General features: G+C 33.2%; 1 protein-coding gene across 1 annotated transcript in view; it reads right to left on the reverse strand.

The window, feature by feature from the left end:
* The window catches only part of LOC117173710, a 267,964-nt gene that overhangs the window by 31,662 nt on the left and 212,516 nt on the right, over window positions 1-23,786 (reverse strand). The gene's annotated exons all lie outside the window — the stretch shown is intronic.

Below are 23,786 nucleotides of genomic sequence, written 5' to 3' on the forward strand. Positions count from 1 at the left end.
CCATTAACAAAGATGAGCTTTTATGACTGTTAGAATTACCCTTTTTGTTTTAGGGCAGGTATACGCTCGAAGTTATAAACCGCACGTGTTGGAGTCATAAAAATGCGACTTCAGAGATAAATTTATGCCTTCAAGACATCAAAACTTGCCTCCCAGTCATAGATTAATGTCTGGCTTGGTCTCAAAAACTGATAAATGCTCAAGTCGAACTTTTCGACTTCAGCACGTCTTTATTGGGGGCAATTCAAGTCGAACTCAAGTCGAAGCATTTTTATTCGGGATCATCCCCTTTTGATAGCTGAGCTGCCGCTGTGAAGATAAGGTGATGACGTAAATGGAGGTGTCATATTTCTTGATGCATTGATGAATTTATTGTTTGATTTAATGAATTATTTTTACAATGGTTTGAAATATAATTCTAAGAAATATTTTCTTTTTTGCAAGTGAGTATGTATATCATAGGGATGAATAAACCTTATCGCTTGTTGATGTCAGAATAAAGCGACAAGAATCCCTAAGTATTTCATCTACCTTATTGAATACTTTTATTATGATCTTAGATACCTTTCTTGCCTAAACCATATGATTTATTTCAAATATTTCTTACTTAACATTTTCTGAAAGATTTTAGACTACAGACGTATCTTCTTCTTAAAGACGGCAACTTACCACATATCCTTCCTTTTTTGCGCTGTATACCATAAGGTTGATCCATCCCTATCAGGAAACATGACACCTCCGTCCACGTCATTATCTTATTTCCTGAGCGGCGGCTCGGCTTTCAAAAGGGGATAATGATACATTTCTCAGAAATTATCTTTAGAATAATCAGAAATAACTCTACATCAAAGACATCGACTATTTTTCAGAATTATATTGATAATAGCAATCAATTATATTCAACGATAAATTCATCAATATACAAGAAATACAACATTGTGATTGGTACGTCAAGACAAGAAGCGAAACCTGCCTTCCAGCTTTCTGCGCTCTAGCTGCAAGTTTTCTAATCGTACGGAAAAACTTGGTCCAGAACACCCCCTAGCCCTCTACTTATGGATATTTTATTGAAATCTAGGAGTCAGATTTGAGATATCGGTAAAAGTACTACGGCTTTTTGCATTATGGGTTTCCAAGCAATAGCCATTGCATAACGTATATCCAGTGTAGATTTTCTTTCTAATGTACAACCTGTCTAGTTTCAATGAGTAAATCCTTTCAATTCTTCATTACATTTTAAATAAGGAACTTCATTATTGATTTTTTCTTTAAGATACCAGAGGACTCTTTTAGCGGCCTTACAATGTTGAATTTCGTGAAAGGAGTTAAATTGACTCAGACGGCTGAAAATAAAAAATATACCCGGTCTCGTGGTTACTGCTAAATAATTGAAGGCTCCTAAAAGTTCTCGGTGTGGTTTCTTCCCTGATACCTCATCTGGGTTTTCAGTTTCCTTAATGATCTTAAAACGTTGTTCTTTAGGGGTGGAAATAGGTATCAAGTTTTCCTTTTCGAGACGTTTTAAAATGTCGCGGATGTATCTGGTTTGTGGCTTTGATGAATAATTATTGCCTTTTTCAATTTTAATGTACTACTATTATTTCTTCTTTCAGGTTCATTGAGTCAAAATATGAACCACGCTAGTAGATTTGATTTAAAATTTTGAAGTCTGCGATTAAGTCATCTCTTCCATTGACGACCGGCTCGTTTTAAGCAGTAAATGGCTTCTTTTAATCTACACACATTATCTAATCCCTTTAATTGTTGAATTATTTCTGTCACTCTTTTTAAATTGCACTGTGAGTGCAAAAAATAATCATACTACTGAAAAAACGATGTTCTGATTTTAGGAGTTTTTCACTAAGTTGAAGAATATTTGCAACTTAAATAGGCGTTAAGAATATATTCTTAATGTGAGATGGAGGCCCTCTTAGCCTAAAAATATATATTCTTTTAAATTATCCCTGTCCATATGATAATAAGGTATAGTTAATTTTAAACTATAGAGGTTATGTTGTAGTGTTATTGTGCGAAATAAATACATAATAAATATATGTAAATAGTGCTTTGCAAAATCTTTAATTGAAAAGTAAGTAAATTGTAAACATTAAAGCCAGAAGTGAGTATACTTTTAAATTGAGTAAGTAAAAAATGTATAGGTTACAAACTATTTTTCCAATTGAAAATTTGAAGCGACTAACCACATTTTGGCACATTTTGATTAAAGATATTTAATTATTTGTATGTTGTGCTTATCGCTGTTATTTAAAGCGAAACACTTAGTGCTCAAAATCTAAAAAAAAGTAACTGATCTGAAAGCACGTGATGTAAAACCTTGAAGGAAATTATTGAACAGAGCAAGATGCATTTTCCTTTGTGTTTTTTCCTTCTCCAATAATATTCTCATTTTTTAATTTTTTTATTTCTTTTATTATTTCTTAAAAATAGAATCAATCTCATTTCTGATGTTATTTTTCTATTTCTCAAAATTTGGTCAATTCAATGCCTGTTGAGCGTCTTGGTTTATTTCAATTTCGGGATCTGGATGCTGGTCAACTTCACTCCATTCCACTTTCTGATCTTGTAGATTGTCTTGTTGTTAAATGTAGTGATGATTTTTCTTGTACGTCCTTCGAGAGCAGTTCGTATTATTGCCGGCCTTCCAAGTCCAATTCTGGGATTTTGTCCAGGGTTTAGCGCAATCTAAGGATATTTTACAATAGCATTTGGTTGATAATTATCTTCTACTGATTCAATTTTTAAGGCTTCGCTTCGGGTTATTTATTCTTGAGCCTTAATTCGGAGGTAGGCTTCCGAATAAAAATGCTTCGACTTGAGTTCGACTTCAAGCCCCCAATGAAGACATGCTGAAATCAAAAAGTTCGACTTGAGCATGTCTCAGTTTTAAAACGGAGCCAGACTTCAATTTATGTCTTGGAGACAAGTTTTTATGTCTTGAAGACTTAAATTTATCTCTTGAGTCGAATTTGTATGACTCCAAAACTTGCGGCTTATAACTTCGAGCGTATACCTGCCCTAACAAAAAGGGTAATTTTAACAGTCATAAAAGCTAATCTTTGTTAATGGTTAAAGAATCTTGTATATTTTTATACAATGTATGTATTAAATCAACTTATTTACGGATTTTTATTTGTATTATAATTGTTTCATGATGATAACGAAAATGTTGTTTGTTTGAACGTATTTCTAACGGCTTAGGTGACTGATTCTAAATTTTAAAATTAAAAGTAACTAATTTAATAATTACAAATTTTTCATTCATCAATTTTAATCTCATTTATGAGCCAAAAAACATTCGATAATCTCAGCCGTTTTACATGTTGTGTCCATAAAAGTAAGACGAAGGCCTATATCTCGACTCAGTTTTGAGACGCAGGCAGACACCGATGTCTTGGAGACGTACTCAAGACATAATCAAGTCGAACTCAGATCGAAGCATTTTTACTCGGGCTCCTATGAAAATTTTTGAACATTGATCGAATTAGCGAACCTACCATCATGTTAAATAATAACTTTTTTCTTATTTAATAAATAATCTATTCAAAGTAAAAATTGTTTCTCCAAATATCCTCAAGTTGCTTACATCAGAACGTTTTTCATACTGCTCCTCAAAGACGTATTTCATTGCCTTGGTGATGCATCGATTTCTTATCAAATTCGCGATCATTTCATAAAAAATGCAGGGAAACGTAGTAAAGGTTTTGAAGGGTTCTGTTTTCGGTCCATAACTTTGTTCCATATTAATAGTTTTGGGCTTTATTATACAGTTCAGAATCTCTATCAAATAGCTTTCTTCTCTGAAAAAATATATATTTAGGATGCGAAAAAAGTTGTACAGCCGATTGTCTGAATGCGTTTCAATCTGTTAAAAGAAATTGTAGTGTTTAATTCGTTCGCGATTCATGATATCCCCGAGGAATGATTGAACCCGAAGAAGTTGTTGTGCCTCAACCGTTCGGATATTGTAACACAATCTGAGAGAAATTTGACATGACTGGTAGTTAAAGTGACGTTTTTTGTCTGTGGGGAAAAAGCCCGCGAACAGGAAAAAACCGCAAAATCTGATAATTTTTTATCAGAGAAAAGTAAAAAAGAAGAATAGGAAGGAGTTGGAAGGGTCGAGAATGAAAGTTGCTGGTTGGCTTATTTTATGAGGAAGTCTTTTAGCATCACGTGTTTGCGAAGAGGATCAAAATTATATTTCCCTGTAGAGGAAATATGTTCAAATGGTGATAATGATGTATATGTATATCTTGGTATATCTAGAGGTTTTTGTGATTCGCCCAAAAAATTTTATTCGTATGATCTGAATGTGATTAATATTACTTTTTGATGCGCCTCCCCAAGTTTAGAGGCATAAGTTAATAATTGCTCTGATAACCATTTTATATATTAGGATTTCATATTCAGGTTTTAGACTAGAGTGTCTATTAATAATAGGATTGAGGAGACCCCGAGAAAAGACCCCGAGAGATTTTCTCATAGTTTCATAGATATGCTCCTTGCAATTAAGACGTTTATGAACTTTACCTTCGAGTTATTTTATGAAGCTTTTCTAGTCTATTGAATCCTCAAACATGTTGTGCGGATTTTTGGTATTTTAGCTGGTCTTCTGACTGAGAAAAAAATGGATTTACACTTTGCTATATTTATTTTTATTCTCCAGGAATTCGGGAAAAACAAAAAACGCCAGAATTTTGGGCTTATTTTGGGCTCTGAAATGCATGAAAATTAATAAAAAATCTACCCCCATTTTCAAAAACCACCCTCTTTGAACAAATAAAATTTTGCAAAATCCAAAATGCACTAGATTTTTGGCTAATTTTAGAGTCTCAAATGCACTTAACATTATATTACAAAAACCACCCCTGTGTAAAAAAACGTAAACCTGATAATAAAAACTTAAACCTTGATGTTGGGATTCTTGAACAGGCCAAAAATCAGAGACTCCATTTGAACCGTAAAATTCGAAAAATATCAGAGACTATAGTAACACTGTAATATTCCGAAAAAGATTGATTTACCCAAAATTTTGTTCGATTGTTAAAAAGGGACTGTTTTTTAACGTCAAGTGTTGGGGACCAAAAATCGAAGTAGGTATTTTTAAGAAGCCCAATAATCATAAACTCTACTGACACTGGAAAATTATCAAAAATGTTCATTTTTGACAAAGTCATATGTATGTTGTAGAGAAGGGTTGACCTTATACGTTAAGGGTTGATGCCCAAAAATCGGAGTTGATGTTTTCGAGCAGCTTAAAAATCAGAGATTACATTAACACCAGAAAATTCTCAAAAATATTATTTTTTGACAAAGTCGTATATACGTGGTAGAGAAGGATTGATTTTATACGTTAAGGGTTGAAGCCCAAAAATCAAAGTGGGTATTTTCGATGAGCCCAAAAATAAGAGACTCTACTGACACTGGAAAATTCGCAAAAATATTAATTTTTGACAATGTCATATGTATGTGATAGAGAAGGGTTGATTTTATACGTTAAGGGTTGAAACCCAAAAGTCGGAGTGGATATTTTCGAGGAGCCCAAAAATCAGAAACTACATTAACACTAGAAACTTCTCATAAATATTAATGTATATATAACCATGTCTATATGACTTTGTCAAGAAATAATGTTTTTGAGAATTTCCTAGTGACAATGTAGTGTTTGATTTTTAGGCTACTCGAAAGTACCCACTCTAATATTTGGGCTTCAACCCTTAACTTATAAAATCAACCCTTCTCTACCACGTTTATACGACTTTGTCAAAAAATAATATTTTTGCGAATTTTTTTATGTTAATTTAGTCTCTGACTTTGAGCTCCCCGAAAATATCCACTCCGATTTTTGGGCTTCAACCCTTAACTTATAAAATCAACCCTTCTCTACCAACTTTATACGACTTTATCAAAAAATAATATCTTTGAGAATTTTCTAGTGTCAGTAGAATCTCTGATTTTTAGGCTCCTCGACAATATCCACTCCGATTTTTGGGCTTCAACTCTTAACATATAAAATCAACCCTTCTCTACCACGTATATATGAATTTGTCGAAAAATAATATGTTTGAGAATTTTTTAGTTTTAATGTAGTCTCTCATTTTGTGGCTCCTCGAAAATATCCACTCCGATTTCTGGGCTTCAACCCTTACCTTATAAAATCAACTCTTCTCTACCACGTATATACGACTTTGTCAAAAAATAATATTTTTGAAAATTTTCTAGTGTTAATGTAGTCTTTGATTTTTGGGCCCCTCGAAAATACCCACTCTGATTTTTGGGCTTCGACCCTTAACGTAAAAAATCAACCCTGCTCTACCATGTATGTATGACTTTGCAAAAAAATAATATTTTTGAGAATTTTTTAGTGTTAATGTACTCTCTGATTTTTGGGCTCCTCGAACATGTCCACTCCGATTTTTGAGCTTCAACTCGTAACGTATAAAGTCAACCGTTCTCTACCACATACATATGACTTTGTCAAAAATTAATATTTTTGGGAATTTTCCAGTGTCAGCAGAGTCTCTGATTTTTAGGCTCCTCTACAATATCCACTCCGATTTTTGGGCTTCACCCTTAACTTATTAAATCAACCCTTTTCTACCAAGTTTATACGACTTTGTAAAAAAATAATATTTTTGAGAATTTTCTAGTGTCAGTAGAATCTCTGATTTTTGGGCTCCTCGAAAATATCCACTCTGATTTTTTGGTTTCAAACCTTCACGTATAAAATCAACCCTTCTCTAACACGTATATATGACTTTGTCGAAAAATAATATTTTTGAGAATTTTTTATTGTTAATGTAGTCTCTGATTTATGGGCTCCTCGAAAATATCCACTCAGATTTTTGGGCTTCAACCCTTACCTTATAAAATCAACTCTTCTCTACCACGTATATACGACTTTGTCAAAAAATAATATTTTTGAAAAATTTCTAGTGTTAATGTAGTCTCTGATTTTTCGGCTCCTCGAAAATATCCAATCCGATTTTTGGGCTTCAACCCGTAACTTATAAAATAAACCCTTCTCTACCACGTATATACGACTTTGTCAAGAAATAATATTTTTGAGAATTTTCTAATTTCAATATAGTCTTTGATTTTTGGGCTCCTCCAAAATATCCACTCTGATTTTTGGGCTACAACCCTTAACGTATTAAATCTACCCTTCTCTACCACGTATATATGACTTTGTCAAATAATAATATTTTTGAGAATTTTCTAGTGTCAGTCGAATCCCCGATTTTTGAGTTCCTCGGAAATATCCACTCCGACTTTTGGGCTTCAACCCTTAACTTATAAAATCAACCCTTCTCTCCCCGGTATATATCACTTTGTCATAAATTATTATTTTTTAGATTTTTCCAGTGTCAGTAGAGTTTATCATTATTGGGCTTCTTAAAAATACCTACTCCGATTTTTGATCCCGAACACTTGACGGTAAAAAACAGTCCCTTTTTAACAATGAAACATAATTTTGTGTAAACCAATCTTTTTCGGAATATTACAGTGTTACTATAGTCTCTGATCTTTTTCGAATATTACGGTTCAAATGGAGCCTTTGATTTTTGGGCTGTTCAAAAATGCCAACATCAAGGTTTAAGTTTTTATTATTAAGTTAACGTTTTTTTACACAGGCTTGGTTTTTGTAATATAATTTTTCTAATATAATGTTAAGTGCATTTGCGACTCTAAAATGAGCCAAAAATCTAGTGCATTTTGGATTTTGCAAATTTTATTTTTTGCAAGGGGGTGGTTTTTCGAAAAAAGGGGTAGTTTAAAAAATTTTTTTTCATGCATTTCAGAACCCAAAATAAGTTCCAAATTCTGGTGTTCTTTGTCTTTTCCGAATTTGATTTTTTACATAGGGGGTGGTTTTATATTTTGTAGGGGTGGTCTTTGGAAATTGGTTGTTGGTGCGTTTAAGAGCCCAAAAAAGCCCAAAATTCTGACGTGTTCGATTTTTGTTTTCTTTCAATTTTTATACAATAGAGGTGCTGGCTTGATTCAAGTAAGCACCTCCACTCAAAATTTGAATTTTCACAAAAAGTAGCGGAGCCCAAAAATCGCAATACAGCCCAAAAAAGCCCAAAATTCTGACATGAAGAAATTTGGGAATTTCGTTTGTGGAGGTGCTAGCTTGATAGACCTCCTAGAATGCTGCCTTGGGGCACACTTGCTCGGATAGGTTTTTGGCTTTTGAAAGGTCTGGCCCATTTTGACTGAGAATTTTCTGTTATAAAAATAACAGTGTATAAAATGGATAAGCCCTCTCGGAAAATTGTAATTTATTATTTTCCTGAGCAGTGCTACATGCCGGACACTTACAAAGTTTTTTCTACATCGAGGAAAACAGGTTTCACATGTCTTCTTCGATTGAAATTTAGGCTAATTGCTTAAGTAGCTGTTTGGATGATATGGATCCTTGCCTGTTTTTCCGAAAAAGTACAATGTTAGCTATTTTACAAGATTATCGAAAGTTACTTAGTTGAATACAGGCATTAAAGATAAGTGCAAGGAAATGAGGAAGCTTTTTAAGAACAAATTTTTTAATTGAAACAGGGCCGCCTGCTTTGTTATTTTAAATTCGTTTCGTTAATTCGTTAATAAGTTATTTTCTTGAAATTATCAGTGCTTGGGATTTTGAGAAATTCGGAAACAATTTTTTCACATTCAGCAATGAGTTTTGCTTGTCAGATGGCTCGTCATATGGAGTGAAGTGACTTTCTTAATTTTCTGCCATAAAATTTGCTTTGTCAGTAGGAGAAAGCGCGAACGTTTGATTCGGTTTTTGGAGAGGAGGAGAGGAGTTCGCGGCTTTCTAAGGGCTTTCATCATACGATATATAGAGTTATCTTTAAATCGAAGTTGACTGAATTCTGTATTTTAATTTTTACATCTGTGTTCTTGAATTTAGATTGCTATAGTTTTCCAAAGACTGTTTATTAGGTTCTTATGGAAACCGCTTTTATTTCTTTGATGTGTTTGGCAGAGCTGTGCATCGTATTTGCTCATATTAAACCTAATGGTCCTTATATAATAACCAAGAAAATTCCTGCTGAATTATATTTAATTTTCATATTTTAACCTCGATTTTTTTTAATTTCTCATTGAAATGTTCTACGTTAACTATATTTTTTGATTATTTTGAATGGAAAATATATCAAGTTCAATACAGATACTAATTTAAATGCATTAGTTCAAAAGTCTATTACACAGACACTTCTCTTGAGTTTTTTAAGCGGTGGAAAATTGATAACGTAAATAAGATAAATATTAATGTTTTAAGCAACTTGAAATGTATATATAAATGAATAAAATCTAAGGTGTAGTGAAAAATCAATTTTAGTATTTGCAGAAAATTAGGAAATATATATATTTTTTTCTTTATATATGAAATTTATTAAGTAAACCGTTCCGGATATTAATATTCCTATTTCATTAACAATTTTTACATGATTTAAACTATTAATTATTAAAATTGCAAAAAATTACCAAATGGCTGAAGTTTTAATAAAAATTCTTTAAAGTGACTTTCTTGAAAACCTTACTTTAAATAATTATAATTTTTTCGATAGACAGATGATATTTTTTCTGGAAATCTCTAGAGTTTCAGTTTTGGTAAATTACTTTTTTACGTAAAAAAAAACAAACATTCTCGAAGAATCGAATTTTTATATGAGGCAGCTAATGATAATACAAAATATTCAGGTAAAAGTTCACACATACAGAAAAGTTCTGAAAAATATAAATCTTCACCTTTTATGATATCTTGCACTGCTCACGAGAAAAGAATCAAAAACTATATTTTAAAAAATCCCGGTGTGAAAAATCGTTAAGTTAGGCTTTTCAGAAAACTTTTTTTGTTTTCTTCATCAAATTTTCGAAACTCGAAAAGAAGATTTTCAGGAAAACCATATCTTTTTATTTCTACCAATATCTGGACAAAATTTTTGCTAATATAAAAAAAAGCATCACATTAGTGCTCGGCGGCCAAAAACATTTTTGGGGGCTCTAATATTTTTAATATCCTTTTTATCTCTTCTCGTAAACAGGAAAAGATATCAAAAACGGGCAAGAGAGAATTTTGTAGAACTTTTCCAGATATTTAAAATTCCGTGTGCACATTTTTTCCGGGCGCTGCTCAGTGCATTAGGCAGACAAAAGTGCGTACGAGTTTAACTAACAGGAACGTAAGAAATAAGCAAGTGAAAACAATTTTTCTGAATTATCTCTGTTTAATCAAATTTATACTTACGTAAGTTTTTTTCAGGCAAGAAGTCATTTTGAACTGGGGAAATAAAGTACCCATTACACTAAATTATAATAACCTATCATCACAAATGGGCGTTTTCAAGCGGTACCTTAGAAAAGAGCTACCATAAAACCTGACAGCAAGATCAAAATCGTTTCTCGTTTCGTTAAGTGGAATCTTAAATACCACTTAATGAAAAAATTAGCCTAAGGGTTAGAACGTGCTGCAATCCTGATTTTATGTATTATGTAAAAGCCTTAAAATGCGAATATCTTGTGATCTCGTGTATAAATTTATGTCTGTAAACTGTTTCGTTTAGTTAAGAATGTATTTTCATACAAAATAACATTCTGCAGATAACAAACCTTTAATTTACTGGTTAAATGAAATAAAGGTGTCCTTGCATTTATAGAATTCACATGTTCTTTATTTGTGCTTCAGGAGGACACCATTATTGTACCGAATTGCTCAATTGCATTTTATTGTAATTTAGTTTCATTAAAAGCTTTACATATTATTTCACTCCTGGAAAATGTTCAACGGTTAGTTTCTTTTAATAACTTTAATAGATGTTAACGCCTATCATGAGGATAGCAAGCTACAAAATTGAAAAGGATGGCGATGGTTCAATTTTGCAGTAAAATCCCGTTATACTGTAGACTCTAACAAAACGCCTTATCCAGAGAGCGCCCTTTTCAGCACGTGCTTCCCCCTTCCATTACCTCTAAATCTAGTATGCACTTCGAGCGTCTTATTAGATGCGCGTGAGCGGAGCGATATTAAAATAATCATCTAATGCATCTCAAGGAGGTCTACGATGAGATACGTAGATGTCGACATTCGAACGTATATGCGCATCTGATGCCGTACGAACGGTGTAACCAAATGTGACAGCGAGAAAACGAAGCATGGGGAACCGCAAAATGACTCGGACAGTTGGCAACAATGTGCGTATGACCACAAATACGTTATGCACTCGTGTGTCGACGTTTACTAATCTAATTGCACATTTTCTCTCACATATCTTTCCCATTAAGGATTCTTAACTGTTTTAAATATTTTTTTCATACATTTTTTGAAATAAATTCTTTAGCAAAAACGTTAATTCCGATTTTCTAATTCTCCTAATAAATTAGTTTGACGTTCAAGCAAATCATCACAAATAAATTATATAAATAATTACTTGGAGACGGTGCTCAACCGCACAATATAACTTTATTAAAATAAAAATGGTTAAGCCTTCCTCTGGAGTAATGTTTAGAATGAAAACTAACCATAAATTAACAATGGCAGTTCTTACAATCATTTCAATCAAAAAATTGTAAATTTTTGGGTTTTGTCTATCACGGTTTCATATCACAAAATGCTTTGAAACAAATTAATAATTATGGTTTTCAAACACAGAAAAATTTAAATGGTGAATATTGTTATTGTCCGTCACAATATTATAAAGAGAAAACTAATCATAGAATTTTTTAACGAAAAATGATTTTTTTCCAGTAAACTGTGTTGCAGGTTGCTCAGTTATAATGTTCCACAAAGAAAGCGTATCCCCGACTGGCATTTTTTAATTCTATTACCAACATTTTAAACACGTGAAAAGTTTATATTTTTTTATCTAAAAATTTGGTCGTTTCTATTAAGTGATGTTGCAGGTGACGCTAACGTTGTTTTTAACGGATAAAATGTGTTCCATAATCTCAATTGTTCTTGTTATCAATAGGTTATTAGATAAATAGTTAGTAGCAGCTATTTCATGCCTCCGCTTTTCCATTTAGTTATTAGTATTCATGTGCTTTTGATACTGGTACATTTATGTAATAATAGTACTTACACACTAGTTATAATAAGCAATAAATAATAACATACCGTGGGTACTAAAACTGGATAAAGCAACAGTTTATAATTTTTTTCATCAATATTCAATAATATTATATTTCAAAATTTTTGTAAGTCAATCTTGTTGGACTTAGGTTTTAATATGAATTTTTCCTGCAATCAAAATAATTATAAAAATATTAATTTTTTTCTACAAAAGACTCATTTTTTGATTATTATTAAATAATGATCTTCACTATTAAATGATGAGAAATTTAATAATTGAAATATCACTATCACGATAAATTTAAATACTTACATTTGGGTACACTTTTTTTTGTATAATATTAGAAAAGAGCTATCTATACATATGATTTCGCAAAAGAAATCCTTAAAAAATTCATATTTTAATATTTTTCAAATAATATTGTTATTGAAAATAGCAATATATAAAGTTTCATTTTTCTCTGTTCATAAGTCATAATTTTCAAATGATTTTAAAACACTTTGATGACAAAAAAAGATTTGCACCAAACTCAAAGTTAGAAATTTGTTTCTCAAAAGCTTTAAATAAGAGAAGATGCTAATGTGTGGTTATAAATTATTCTAACATTAATACTCCTTTGGAAAATGTATGCTTATCTAATTAAAAAAAATTTTTTTTAGTCTTCAGCTCCCCATTCAAGTACCTGTTTAGATAATTTCGTTGACATAATGGGCTCGAATCCTTAACTAAATATTTATGTTCTTAAATTATACGCAATTCTATTTTGATACATGAGAATTTTATTTCACTTTTTCCGTCGTTGGCAAAAATAACATTGATAAAATGTCTGAAATAGAAACACAAAAGTCTTTTAACCGTTTACCGCTAATCCTCCAGCGTGATTACGAAATTTTAATTATTTAAGAAATTAGCTGTAACATAGTTAAAAATTTTCAGAATAGTTGAATTATTATTTAAAAATTAATAGCCAAATGAAAAAAATCAGTTTATTATGCTGGTTTGCTATTCAATAGCGTTAAGTTTAGTTATAGCATTTCAATTCAATTAAGACAATAACAAAGCGTTGCTCAGCGTACTTGGGACGAAAAATACGGCATGTCTGGCCATAAACGGTTTGTATCACTGGCGCTGCGAAATGCTTGGAAATTCGTCAGACGTGGGTCTTCCTATCGTCTGCGTTTGCGGTTCTTGTTTTTCAAACGACTGTGCGACCTTTCTATGCTGAATCCATCAATTAATCAGCGTACTGACAGTACTAAAAATAGTTAGTAATTCTAAACTGCAAAAAGATATTAATAATTAAACCTCAAAAATGTATTTATTGCTATTTCAAATACGGGCTTAATTTAAAACTTGTTTACAAAATATTATCATTCAGTACCATCTAAAGATTTCTCCGTCAATTTACATGATAAGATACTATTAAACAATTCTACTATACAAAGAAAAAGTGTGCATTTGTGATATTGAGTAAAACGCATCAGGATTCAAAACTAAAAATATACGATGTTCGGCGTTGATAACATTTTATAAAACAGTTTGAAAAATATCATTTTATTATTTAATCCTTTCTACTATGCCCTACTTTTTCCTGTTTTCCAACTATTTTGTCGTGCTTTGTACTCTTTTTTCAAACTTTCTTGTCCTACGTACCTTTTCCTTTATCCAAACTTTTATGCCCTACATGTTCCTCTTTTATAAATAAATTGTTTTCCTACTTCGTTTTCATTTTTCAAACCTTTTTGTCCTACTTTTCGAAAATCAATTATGGTCGCCCTATGAGTGACTCTTCATTAGATAAGAAATAGATCAAGAAAAAACCTCTGTGCAGTAGATACTAAAAATGTATACACTGCGATGAACAAAAAGTATAACGTGAACTATAGTGTTCTTATGACCCAAATAAAACTGATTTATTCAGTTACGTGATAAAATTTTAGTGAAAATGAAGCCATAAGCCAACACAAAGCATTTGGTATTATTTTGTGTGATTGAAGTTTTCTCCACTGTTGTCAGGTTCGCCCTACAGGTGGGAATCATTTCTATACCGTAAAGCTAACCAGAAAGATGTTTTATACGTACCAAAGAAATTTCTTTTATACATACTATACGATGAAAGCAAACATAAATGTTACGCAATCTCTATTTTAGATAATATAAGTAACAGTATAATGACAGTTAATTCATTCATGTTTCACGTCACATCGTTTACTGGGCAGGTTATGTGAGTTTAACACGGCTGGCAAAATTTTCGTGTTAAAAGTAGCTAGAAAATAACTCCAGAAATTTACATTGTAATCAGCTTCATCTTTTATTAGACACGTGTACCAATCTATGAGTGTAAATTATCTCTATAAATTTTCATGAAAAGTCCACTGTACGAAGTCAGCTTAGGAAAACAAAAGTCTCCAGCAATAAGTTTATAAGAATTGTCTGACATATAATATACGATATAGCACTCCAATGGTGTTAATCGTCACTCCAACTTAAAGCCAGAAGTGAGCTTCTCCCTTTGGAGCGGAGCGTGACTTTTCTCTGGAGCGGAGAGTGACTCCCGTACTTGGAGCGGCCGGTCACACCAAATTGAGCGATCGATTGCTCCAAAGAGGGCGAATTCTAACGCCATTGGAGCGATCGTGTGTGTTCAACTGGGAGTGAGTTGCGTGACTCCAGCCGTTGGAGTCATAAGCTGACGTCATTGAAGCGGAGTTTTGAGTTCATTAAGGAGTTAAATTTCGCTCCTAATGGGTTCCTGAAAAAATAGTATATATTAGTTTTTATGTTCGAAATATTTAAAAATCAGATCTTACTGTCACAAATTGTTCTTATATATGTATAACTATATGCTGAAAGAATTTTTAGAAGCATCTATTTAATATAGGACTAAAACCAGAATAAAAATTTATTTTTAGGACAGCGGTATAACACTCTACAGCAAAGTTATTAATCACTGAATAATATTATTATTTTTCAAATAGAATATTTCAATTTTTAAAAAACAACACAGCTTTTGCCCTTGGCAACTAATTTATTTATCTGAAAATTTGAGTATTTAATTTTTCCTTAAAGAATTATCTTCGTTGTTTGAAAATGTAACTGTTTGGTTGAATTTCGATCTATTCAAGTTGAAACTTCAACTGTTTTGTTTGAAATTCGTGTATTTTATTGAATTTCAGTATTTACCGTGCTTGAAAATCAATCTTCTTGGTTAAAGTTTCACCTCTTTAGTTTAGAAATTCACTATCCCAGCTAAAGTTTCATAATTTCAGATGAAAATACAACGTTTGTTAGGAAATTCTACTATTAAATGCAAAGAATAATCATACCCGTTACTAATTCGCAACTAATTCGTAAACGAGAAGATGTATTTTTAACTGAATTGGTGAAACTGTAACTGCAATAGCTTATTTTTAGAACAAAAGATGAATTTTTATCCAAGAAGAAGGATTTTTAATCACGAACAATACTCAATTTAAATAAAATACACAAAATTGGAATTTCATATTTGTCCTTTGGTCGTAAAAAGGCTAATTTTCAACCGAACAGTCCCAAACATTACAAAAATGCAGTACTTCGATTTTTAGATGAAGAAATTAATTTTCTAACCAATACGGACTTTCTTGGCAGTATGCAATATGAATACAATATGCAACTAAGTTATACATTTTTAAATCGAATGATTCGATAATTGCAAGCATTATCTTACACACATAAATAATATAAATAATATAAGTAGCGAACCTTTTAATGAATTTATGGGGTCCACGTAGACTCCCTTCGACTGCAGGAAATCCGCTAATTCGTCAGGATTTTTCAAAGAATCCTGAAGAAAGAAGTTTTGAATCATTTATTGATGAATATTTTACACTTTATAAATAAATAGCCCTACACTTTGCAGACATTTTATGTTCTTTAAAACGTCTTTTATACGGACCGCGTCCGGATTCGGGACTCCGAAAACTGTCAAAAGCAACAACTCTGATGATTTTTAAAATGAAATCTCAGAAGTGAATTCTGTTATTTTGGACTTTTACATGACGATAAGTTGAATAATAAGAATTAAAAGCCACTTACCATAAGAAAATATGATATACTGGTTGATTCACAAAACACTTAAATACTGTCACTTTTCCAAATTCACTGCTTGACGCGTCACCTACTACCACGAAAACTAGAATGAAAATGGAAAAGTATGCCAAAACGACGCTGTCCTGTCAGCTACCTGCTACCCCTACCCCCACCAACCATCACTCGGCTTCTATCACACTGCACCGCTCTAGCTGTAGTCACCTCACGCTCCCGTTGGAGTGATTCGCATGATCACTCCACTTGGCGTCAAAAAAGGAACTGTAGGAGTTGGAGTCAACCGATTATGACTATAATTGGGAGCGAGCATTAACTCCAATGGAAGAAGTTAAGCTTCTAACTCCAACGGACAGACATTATGACTCCATCGTAGTTGATATAGCAGTCGCTCCAGAATTGGAGTTTAATTTTCGCTCCAAGAAATTTAGAGTATGTATATATATATATTACTTTTCAACAATGAAATTCCATGGAAAGATTATACTACTTTTTGTTTCAAATCACGCGATTTTTTCATTACAAAAAAGGACTTCAACAATTGTAATTGAATTTTTTGTTTGTTTATGTACGAGTCTCTAATATGGAATGATTTCAACGATAAATGAACTAAGTTACTCTTAAAATAATATAAAAGTAAAGGACGCTTGATATGTGGGTTATCACTTTTAGGCCGCCAGCTACCCCTGGGGTGAGCCCACTGTGCTACGAAAATGCTTATAAAATCCACAGTTTTGTAAATAATGAACTCAAATTTCGAGAAAGTGTGTAGGGTGACCAGCTAATATAAAATTGATTGTTTAAAGTATAAAAATGGCAAAGTATATATATATATATATATATATACATTCATCTGTATGTTTTTCCTCTCATTAATTCTGAACCTCTGCACAAAAAGTCGTGAAAATTTGTACAGTGATTGATAATGGCCAGCGAACTTATTGTTGATTTTGCCCATGCTCGCACATCTCCCCCAGGTGGGCGGAACCGTGGGTTTTACGCTCGTATAATATGTGCAAAGAAATATAATAGACGTGTGCAAAATTGATTCGGTCAAGTCGGGTTAGGTTTTGCGGGTTGGCCCGTAGGCCCGAAATTAACCCGCAAATCCACACCAATCCGCAAAGCCCACTTTTAATCTGTTAACTTGAATTGAACGAAAAAGGCATAAATTCCTATTGAATATGCGGAAGTAAATCAAAATTGGAATAAAAGTTTAAACTGGGAATGCACACATACCTACAGATTAAGTCAAATAAATGCTTGTAAAAATACGTGACGTTATCTTAATTGAGTAAAATTCATTTCATTGGAGTTTAAATGATAATAATTGTCTTATACATTGCAGCTCAAAGGAATGTTTTTGCGGGTTTGGCGGGTTTTGCGGGTTTAATTCAGCTTCGCCGGTTGAATGCGGGTTCGCGGGATGAATACAGGTTATCTGGTCGATTATGGATCTGCGGCAAAACTTTCAAACCAGACCGGACACTACTCGGCCTGCACAAATACCGACTCGAACTTGAAGACTGAGCTTATGCTGTTTTTTCTTATTTTTTCTTTTCTTGTGCCCAACCTCCTCCTTCGGCTGTTTTTTTTTCAAAACCCTGCAAAATGTGAAAAGTAGTTATTTCGTTCTCAAATAACACAAATTAAAATTGTTGAGTTTGAAGGCACATACCGTTATATGAGCGCATGTCGTTATACACTGCTAAAACTGTCAGAGCCTCAGTGTGAATTTGATAGCGAAGCATGGAGAGAAAGAGAGCGTTTTAGAGAGATTTGATGGAGCGGGAAAGAAAGAGAGAGAGAGTGAGACTGGGGCCAAGAAGATAATTGGAAGAAGAGAAGAAAAAATGGAGAGGAAGAGGGATTGAAAGAATCAGTCAGTGGCAGAAGCAAAAAAATTACTAAGCTGACTCAATACAATCAAGTTGAAGTGAGAAAGACTAACTTTTGATAACGAGAATGGGTTAATCTCGATTCCCAGCAAGCAGTGCTTTTACATTGACGATATATCCTGTAAAAAGCTTCTCATTAAATCCTTCGATCATAAATTTAAAAAAAAAAGAAAATAAATAACAAGGAAGTTGAACTTTCAAACAATTAGTTTATGTTTTGATCAATAATAATTAACTCCCAATATAAAATATAATTGCTTATATTTCAGCAGCCAAAATGATTCATCAATATCAATTTTTAACCCGCGAAGGCGAATGTACAAAATAATAGTGCCAAAATTTGTAAGAGAAATAGTGTTATTGTAAACTGAAAACTATCGATTTTCAAACATAATTAGAGTAGTTAACTTTACGGTTGAAAAAATTGTGTTTCAAGAAAATGTAACGAATTTTTAACAAAATAGTTGAGTATTTAACCAAAGAGATAAATCTCTAAGCAATTAAATGAATTCTTAGTAAAGTGATACTAATTTTAATCAGTAATGGAGCATTGTATTTTTAACAAAATAGTCTCATCTTCAACCCAAGAGTCGACTTTGTATGATGTATCCCTGATTGTATTCTAACAAGGGCGCACGGACAGCTATATATAATGTATATTCTGTATGCATATATATCCCATATTTCCAAAAAAGTTCGGGAACTATTATATAGATACATGAAGATGCAATAGTTTCATATCACGCTAGCACGCAGACCAAAAATATTGCTATTCAAGCGGAAAACATGCAAAAGTGAGATGAAAACATTGCCTTGGCATGTGGAAGACTGAAAGAAATAGATATTTTTGACTTGCAAAGCTTCCTCAATAATAAAGAAAAACATACAAGGAGACAAAAGTCAAGTACACATTTAAAAAGCTTTTCCTACTTATTTTGGGAAAAATTTGTGCCGTAAGGTGACATAAATATAACTTTTAAGTTGAAGCATCGCCTGTCGCATCTTGTGGTTATCCAAGTTATATACAAAATTAACTTACCACGTATTTCAAGAATGTTGCTTCTTGTTTCTCTGCTGCCTTCTTCTTATCGTCCAAAAATCCAATTGCTCACTAGATTAGACTTACTTGCTTTGACCATGTAGCATAAATGACTTGAAGTGAAACCATACAAATGTATGACAATTTCGAAGTGTATGGAAAATCTTCTAGTGACTAATGGAAAATCTTCATGCTTGCCTGAAATATTTGATCAAATTAAAAAATCCTACATTTTATTTAGGGAAAATAACCATTATTCCTTACAATGTGGACTTAGCAAGGGATCCCTTATTGTCTAGGCCGGTTAGGGAGTTCCTCTGTAATCAACAGTTAGTTGCCTAGACTGCGAGCTCTGTGGCGTAATTCCGTAAAACCGAGGAGAACGATCAGCTTGTAGATACAATGTATAAATGTACCATGAAATGTGCCATCGTCCTATAAGGGTAGGTCGACGTTTACTGTAGAACCTTACAGTGTCAGGCAACGTATTACATTTAAGTCTTAAATGCATACAAGAAGGGCATCTAATCTCCATTCTCGTACACGATAAATTTTACCATTTGACTTTAAACATTGCATCAGAGGAAGAATGCTTACACTCTAAATCGCGCACTCCTTCTGAAGCATAGGTACGTGGTGCCTCTGGCATATAAAGATTGTGTGTACATACAACATGTTGAGCAATCAAAAAATAAACTAAATGGAAACATGCAGAAAACTTGAGGGCCTATATTGAAGTATTTTCATGAAGGCACAAAGAAATATTTTCAATTTCTAATATATTTGCAACAAAAAAAGTATGATTGTAAAATGATTTGATGAAACAAATCAATCCTTTCATCGACCTTTGATATTTATGGATTTCAAATCGTAGATTTCAAATTATTTATGTCTTACGGTCCAATCGTAAATTGAAAAATAAATATGAGTCAAAAAAACATGTTCTTTGAAACTAAGATATTTATTTAATTAATTTGTTTTCTCGTACTATATATTTTTTTAAAATGTAGTCTAATCGATTGAAGTCTCGAAATTTTGTTGAGACTTCTAAAATGACTAAATTTTAATTAATTTTTTTAAAAACAATTGACTTAAATGTAACTTTTTTGACTGAAATTTGATCTGTTTGACTATTTTAAACCATCATCAACTCAGGTTAAGAACTTTTGAAAAAGGTACGCATGTGTACCGAAACATTTTATTCCAACTCCGATGAAAGAAATTCCGTAATATTTTATTTCATTGTTTTTATTTTAACAGGTATCGGTTTTGACTTGAAGTTTACCATGTAAAATGCATGGGGAATATAACTTTTTTGAGTTTTTAGAATCATTTTTTAGGGTTTGAAAAAATGTGACGGGAAAGTATAGAGGCCAGTAGAGAATTGTCCAACGAAGAATTTCATATGTCAGACATATGGGTTTGACGCCCCCAACTCACCCCCACGAGTGCGTGAAAACAACCCTTAAAAGCAAAAATATCAATTGTTTATAAAATCGACCTTTTGAACACTGTCTTCTCGTATTTTTTACTTAAAATTGTTAATATGGGTCTAGTGGAATATTTATTATCATTGGTTAATTAATTTTTGTTCATTTGAAAAAATTCAATTTTTTAAAATAATTTTTACTTCGAAAATTCGTTCCCCCACATAAACATTATTACTATTATTCCATTGGAATATTTATCAACTTTAGTTTATTAATTTTTTATTATTTAAAACAATAGAATTTCTTTTAACAATTTTTTTCAAAATTCGTTTTTTTCTTAAAAATCATTATTATTGGTCTAGTGGAATATTTATTAACATTAGTCCATTCCTTTTCAATTGTACATTATTACTTTAATATTACTGATAAATTAATCTTATGTTTTATTAAACTTTTACTTGAGTGAACCTCGTTATACATCATAACCACGGACTAAGTCAAGTGACTGATGAGCTTAGAATGCTATAAGTTAATTCAAATAATTTAATACGATGCTCGAAACCTCCTGCGATGATGTTGTGGGTATAGCATTACGAGCGGCCACGAGTGTTGGAAGTGACAACAGTCACCTCTGGATGCTTTCTTAGATCTCGCATCTTGCGTGCACATTGCCTGTAGCCGAAATCACAATATGATGAATAGATGCATGATTCACATTCCTCCATATTGTTTTCACTTCATGCCTTAACTCGCTATACTTGTGGATCTTGGTTGTTAAGGTTGAATGCAAATTACGGTTAAGCGGAAAAGCAATGTCGATGATATCTCTATAGAAGGGCATCCATTCTTTTAAGAGTCCTATGCTTAGGGTAAGCTGTTGATGTATAATGCTCCATGTGGATAGCATTGGAAAACTGCTTTGTGACATCGATCACTTGCTACAGTTTCTGGGCTGAACTAGCGTACAGCTTCAGGTCATCCATGTAAAGAAGATGAGTCACTTGATGACCATCCTCATTATCGTGAATTCTGAACCTATGAGATATGCTGTTTAGTGTTTTGCTCAATGGATTCAACGCTAAACAGAACCATGGTGCGCTGAAGGAGTTTCTTTGAAATATACCCGTCGTAAAGCCTTGGTTTTCTATGATCAAAATACTTGATTCTTGTACCCCAGAGCCTCATCGCATGGCTTAGAAAGTCAATAATGCGTGACCAGATTTTGTAAAGATTTAAGACTTCAAGAAAATAGTCATGCGGCACGGAAGGAAACATATGCTTGTAGTCAATCTATGCCATGTGTAAGTTCCTTTGGTGCTTATGAGCTTGAGTCATGGCAACTTGAGTCATGTAAGAATGGCATTCTCGTCGCAATGAGAATATACCTTATCTGCAATGATATCTGTGAGACATAAATTGTTGAAAGACAGGCTATCGGTCGAAAGTCAGGTGGAACATTCTAACGGTTGCCACAGCTGCACAGCATACAAGAGTTTGCACCTCTAACGTAGTTTGTGCTACGTTCAAATACGTAGGTGAAACTCTGCTGTCGAAATGTGCTATTAGTGTACGCAGATCATTTGTGACGTTCATTTTGGGCAGAGAATGCCTTTGTGTTGGTTCTACACATCTGAACTCTAGTAAAGCATGACCAAAATTCCTTTCATGGTGCTGTGGTTTTTTCTGGGATTTTCCTATCCACATCATCGTTGGTAATATCGGATGTGGTTATAATGGGTCGGGTACACGATGGTCATTATCCCTAGCACCTATGCCTTCAGCATTAATCAAGTCTTCATTATCCACATCTTCCAGGGCGAATTCATCAATAGAAATCTACTGTTTCAATTTTATTTTGTTAGCAGCTATTTCAACAGCCGAAAGCAGTCTGTTTACAGTTATTGAGCGTTTTTGATCCGCCAAATTCTTCTCATTTATTTTTGTGGCTATCTCTGGGTATTTAAGTAAGAATAGTCTATGATGTTCTCTCCTCACACTTTGCCAACATTTCTCTACCAAAAAATAAAGGTGCATAACATTTCTGTTCATATGGTATGTCCATTTTTGTCGCTTTTTTGGTTGCTGGACTTCTGATTCTGCCTCTGATTGTATAAGGCCATCCACCTCTGGAGAATGTGGTGGTTTTATGTCATCAATTGATTGAGGAAGAACTTAAGTTGCTCCTGCTTGAGCGTTTGATGCGGCTTTCTCTGACTGATGTTCATTGCCGTTGTTTTTGCACGCTAAATCAAGCTGTTGTTCAATCTCCATTGCTCGGTCTTCTGTAACTTGTAGATTAGTCCTGATGTCTTCACCTTAGCGATAAGATCTCTTAGTTCAACTATTTGTACATTAGGATACTTTGATGGCCAGCTGTTTGATTAGTGAGATCTGCCTCACCATCTCGCAGCTCACCATCGCCACCGTCCCACATGCTGTCCCACATGCTGTCCCACATGCTGTCCTACATGCTGTCCCACATGCATCCAGTCTCGAGAACTTCAACGAAAAAATTCTTGCATTTGACTTTCCTTTGCAAAATACAATTTTCTGATATTTTCTAGTGTTTTATGTTAAAATTAAAATATACGAGGGTATTTCAATAAGTCCTTAGAATGACCAACAGATGGCGCGCGAATCGCTCCGAATCATCTGTTTTCAGTCAGCACCACTCCCGACTAGATATATGGTGCAGTCACATTCCACATCATCTGAGTTTACGTGTTTTTATAACCAATTGAAAAAAAAATTGTTCGTTAAGAAAAATGGAGAAAAACGAGTTCAGAGCGGTAATCAAACATTTTCATTTAAAGGGTTTAACTCCACATGAGATAAAAAATGAATTGGACTCAGTTCATGGCACATCTGCCCCTACCTTAGCAACGGTTTATAACTGGGTAAATGAATTTAAGCGCGGTCGTACATCAATAAGTTACGAACCACGTTCAGGAAGGCCCGTAGAAGCAAGTACTCCCGAAATCATCAATAAAATACACGATATGGTGTTGAAGGATAGAAGATTAAAAGTGCGTGAGTTAGCTGAGGCCACAAGGATATCTATAGGTACAGTTGTTTCAATTCTACATTAAAAATTAGGCATGAAAAAGCTATCGGCAAGATGGGTGCCGCGTTTGCCCTCAGCTGAGAATAAACGCAATAGAGTGGTCGCCACTGAGGCTCTTTTGGCGCGCATAAGTCGGAATCGTGAGGAATTTTTTCGTCGATTTGTGACTGTGGA

The sequence above is a fragment of the Belonocnema kinseyi genome, chromosome 5, assembly GCF_010883055.1.
Source record: "Belonocnema kinseyi isolate 2016_QV_RU_SX_M_011 chromosome 5, B_treatae_v1, whole genome shotgun sequence".
In the NCBI taxonomy this organism is placed as follows: domain Eukaryota; kingdom Metazoa; phylum Arthropoda; class Insecta; order Hymenoptera; family Cynipidae; genus Belonocnema; species Belonocnema kinseyi.